Raw genomic sequence first — 4966 nt, 5'->3', positions numbered from 1 at the left:
TTCAGGTGCCGCTTTGCACGGGGTGGCCAAGGAGGGGGCTCTGGCTCTGTGCATAGGCAGATGCTTCGAGCTGGGGTCCTGCTCCGCACCTGCACCTGCCTTTATCAGGCTGTTCCCGAACGGCCGGAGGCGCAGCTTTCCTGCCGCTCCCGCGGAGGCTGCAGTGCGGAGACAGCGATGCCCTGACTGAGCGCCTTTCGGGATCGGCAGGGGAGCTCCGTTCCGCCGCGGGGATGACGGCAGGCTGCGTGTTGTGTCCACCGTCCCGGCTCGGCTCTGGGCACATGGGGGTTGGAAAGAAGTGGCCTTGAGCTTCTGGCGCTAGGGGCCAAGGCTGGGGCGCTCCCGCGGGCATGTCCAAGGTGGACCCCGGGATCCGTGCTCAGGTCGGAGCAGGATAAGCAGGAGATCCGCAAGTCTCCCTTTGGGTGCTTGGGATGCGCAGCCCAATGGGTCAGCCTCCCTCCCTCAGACCCACTATCCTAGCTGGTTGCCACAGAGGAAATATGCACTCCTTTCTGCTTTTCAGCTTCAAATCGCGTTAGGATCTAGCTCGCCGAAGACACAGCAGATTTCTCAGTCCAGCTTTTTCTTCTGTCCACCAGAGAGCACCTCTTCCCGCGGTGCTCGGGGAAATGACACCAGCAGGCAATGTTTGCCTTTCCACTTAGATCTGCTTGCAGCTGTTTGTCAAGATGGGCTATATTAAAAACGCCACCTGGCTTCTTTTCCTCTTCTTTTTTTTTTATGGTTACAACGTGAAACCTTGTAGAAGGTTCCCACTTTCCCCCTAAAGCCTTCTTTCTTGCTGATAACATTTGCCTGATATCCTGGACGGTCCATGTTATGGGTTGTAGGCAGGTGGACCCATGATAATCATCACCCTGCAGTAAAAAGGCAGCAAAGCAGCATGTTCCCAGCAAACAGAGCTGAGTGCACCTTTCCACACACCACAGCAGCAGCAGCTCCTGTCCAGTGGTGTGTGCTCTGAAGCAATCCGGCTGGCCACATGTACAATCCACTGCTTCTGTGACTTTCTGTGGAAAAATACTACCTTTTTGTTTTACTTACATGACAGTCGGTTTTATCAAGAGTTCAAAAATGAACATAATAAAGCTCTCCTTTAGAATGTTTGGAAGATGAAGAAATTATTTTGATTATTTCAAACACTTGGGAGAAAAGCTAAGTACTTTTTCAAAGTCTGAGTGACCTGCACAGGCACTCTATAAATCAATTAACTGGTTAATTAAAACAATAAATTTGCATTGGAATGTCATTGTTGTAAAGGGTATCTATCATTATCACGTAATAATCTTATTTAGCTAAGGAATTCAAGGAGCAAAGTTCTCTTGAGTTAATGCACTGAAGATTCAGTTATTATTACCTCAAAGCAAGTGCAGGCCTTGCATTAGACTCTCTCTTCAAACAATGAAACATCTTGGGGTTTTTTTATTTATTTGCCCTGCTTCTTCATTACTTAAGGGAACGGAAATTATGCAGGAATTTTTTAAACTAGGAGCCAATCTGAAGATGGAATTGGCAACTCTTTTTAGGAAGCATGACAGACAACAAAATATTTTCTTTACATCTAGGAAATGTAGAAAAAGACCTGAAGAATATTTCTATATTATTTTTATCTTTTTTGGAGTATGACTTGGGCACCCAAATGTCCTTTAGAATTTGCTCCCAAGTTGGTTCTACAGTCTACAGATGACTCTGACCAATGTGAGAGTACCATTTTTGTGCATTGCCATTATAGAGAGAGAACTACAGTTGGAAGTAAAATAAATAAATAAAATAAATAAATAAATAAAAGTTGTTAATGTCAGTTCCATTTGCTGATATTCGGACAACAATGGACTTTAGCAGAGACAAGGTGTCAGCACTGTTTTTATTATCACAACTTATTCCACATACCATCACATCACAATTAAACATTTCAGCTGCAGCTGATAAAAGAGCACCATGACTGCCACAGTGTCCCATCTTACATATGTGATTCTTCCCAAATCTAGTTCCACAAAATGATAACTGGGTTAGAAATGAACCTTACTGTTGAAAGTGTTGAAGCTAACCATGTTTTTAGGACAAATGTGTCATAGATCAAGAATACCTGCAGCTGTGCTAGAAAAATGAGAAAGCCTTCTCCAGTGGATCTTTTCTACAGATAAGCAAAGGCTTACACTTCACTTGGAGGAGCTGCAGCCAAGATCGTGCCTCTGATTGCCCTTAGGTAATGTTCTAGTCATGACAATAGTGACGACAGCAACCAAGTTACATGACAATTCTGAGTTTACTGGTGGAGGTAAACCAGTATTAGCAAACAAAAAATGTTGGAAGTACCATCTTAGCACAGACAAGCTAATGTTAATATTCTCCTCAGTTGAAAGTATAATGCCCAGCAGCCTACCTTAAAGGGATATTGTGAGAATTTTAGATTTTGTAAAGATTTTTTAAGGCCTTGGTTCAAAGTGCTACAAAAGTACATAATTGTCACAAAATCTTCTCAAAACAAGGTTTACAACACTGTTAAAATGCCAGCACTGTGTTTTTGTTTAACAATAACAAATTAATGGTTCAAGGTGTATTTGTGACATTTGTCCTATCATCCCACTGCTTATGGAATTTTTTTAAGTAGGTTGGATATCAAATGACTGTACATATCAGGGAATTCTTGTGCAATTCATTAATATGTTAGAACGAGACAGAGAGAACAGAGGAACGAACTGGCAATCATGAATCTCCTGTAAGTACATGAATACATGCTAAACCAACAGTCCACTGAATATACTTGAACTCATGTACAGAATATATAGTTGTACAAGAATACATTTGCGTTTGTGTATTTATTAATAGATTCCATTTTCTCGAAAGTTCGTTATGGAAGTCCTTATGTAGTTTCCTATGACCTCATTCTGTATCAGTAACAAAAAGCATTAGCTTGAGTACTGTGTTTGAATACATGCTAAACCAACAGTCCACTGAATATACTTGAACTCATGTACAGAATATATAGTTGTACAAGAATACATTTGCGTTTGTGTATTTATTAATAGATTCCATTTTCTCGAAAGTTCGTTATGGAAGTCCTTATGTAGTTTCCTATGACCTCATTCTGTATCAGTAACAAAAAGCATTAGCTTGAGTACTGTGTTTGTAATAAAGATATCATATCACAGCACAGCTGATATTTCCTGACCCTCCAAAAAGATCGCACAAGGAAGATTTCTACTTACTGTAAAATAATGGCTTTGTGTCCTGAGTGATTTTTTTTTTTTTTTATTGCAACTGAAAGAACTCCAACATTGTCACTTCTGGAAATGTTGTGTAAGTAATTGCTTAGAGAAAAGAATTAGTAGTATCTTATACACCCTTCACATGATCTGTGTCCTGTAAAGATTACTTCCTGGGGATTTTTTTAAAGCTGAGGTAAAAGACAATTTCAGTTAAAAAAAAAAAAACAAACAGATAAACTGAAATCTTTAAAATTATATCAGTTTTCTCTAGAAAGCACATACAGTATTTCAGTTGTACTAACTTAGAGGTAGAAGTTAATATTAACCTTCAATATTAGCAACATTTCAACAAATGTGTTTAAGCTGAGGTGAAATTAAGCAGCACATTCCTGTGGAACCCAGAACTTCCTTAAAGGAGAATAAATAAATCTAAGTAGTAAAGAATTGGTAAATGAACTGTGAAAAATCTCTTGATGCAACATAAACAATCATAAATCACTTATTATCATTCCTGTCTTTCCTCACGGAATGCACTCTATTTATATTAATGTCTATTAAATACATAAGCAGGTTAAGGTAAGATTTTGAAAGGAATATAGTTCCAGTGTATATTTTTATGCCATAATTCCAACTGTATAGATAGTTAAATAGAACGGTAATTGTTGTGAATGGCATTGTACCAGTATAACTGTATGATTTGGTGAAAATTAATGTGGTTTATATGCAGATGAATGCAGAACCATATGAATTTATAGTGAATTTACTTGATTCAACAGCTGACATTTTGCTAACTTCTCTCGAAGTGAAATGAGTGCAGCTGTGCAAGTTTGTGCTGCAAGGAGTTGGACAAATATTGCTGGATTGAGTAATGTTGCAGAGCATTATGTTACAGCATGATGAATATGAACCTCTGAAATCGCTTTGAGAAGCAATTTATTACTTCAGCCCACACACATTACTACCAGTTTAAGTGAACAAAATGAAGACTAAGGGGAGGATAAATGAATCAGAGAGGTAGGTGAAAATGGATTTGGCTGGGAAGTAGGATGGCAGAGGAAATGAGCTGGATTTTTCACGACTCGTTTCAAGACATGACTGAATTTACGGACAGTAAGTGGAGGGTTTTTTTACCAGATCTCTCATTTTTAGCCTCACATCTTTTTGAAAATGGCAGACATTTCAGGCAGATTGTGAGATTTTTCTGTTTTGTTGTTATTATTGTTTTTAATGAACCCCCACATTTATATTAGATTAGCAGCTAATCTAGTAGGAGTGGGAGGGTACAAGTAACAAACATTAACCCCACCTATAATGACCTCAGTTAAGGATGGCCCCCTCCGTAAGGGATTATATCTGTATGAGGTCTCAGTGTAATGAGCAGTGAAAAGGGAATGGGACAGGGAAAGAAGTTGTTACATAGTACCAGATACCTAATACATTTTATCATATTATGTTCAGAAAAAAATGCACTTTTATAAAATGCCATGTGTATTAAAAGTCCTCCTTCTTTAAGTTCCAATTTCAATCAAAATTCTTCTATTGTGTATTAGGACTCTTCTGGGCTTGCTACTAGTCAAAGATGACCACAGAGATTTTAATCTGTGACAGCCTGCATCTTCCACACTTTCCCTCTTGTACTGTTTGCATTCCCATGTTTTTGGCATCCCACTCCTATTCTATTTCTCTGTACTCCTGGTCTCTGCCCTCTGCCCATGTCTTCTGTCAATACT

Source organism: Aptenodytes forsteri, unplaced genomic scaffold (genome assembly GCF_000699145.1).
Source record: "Aptenodytes forsteri isolate BGI_AS27 unplaced genomic scaffold, ASM69914v1 Scaffold234, whole genome shotgun sequence".
NCBI classification, from domain to species: Eukaryota; Metazoa; Chordata; class Aves; order Sphenisciformes; family Spheniscidae; genus Aptenodytes; species Aptenodytes forsteri.
Note: the sequence above shows the minus strand (reverse complement) of the source record.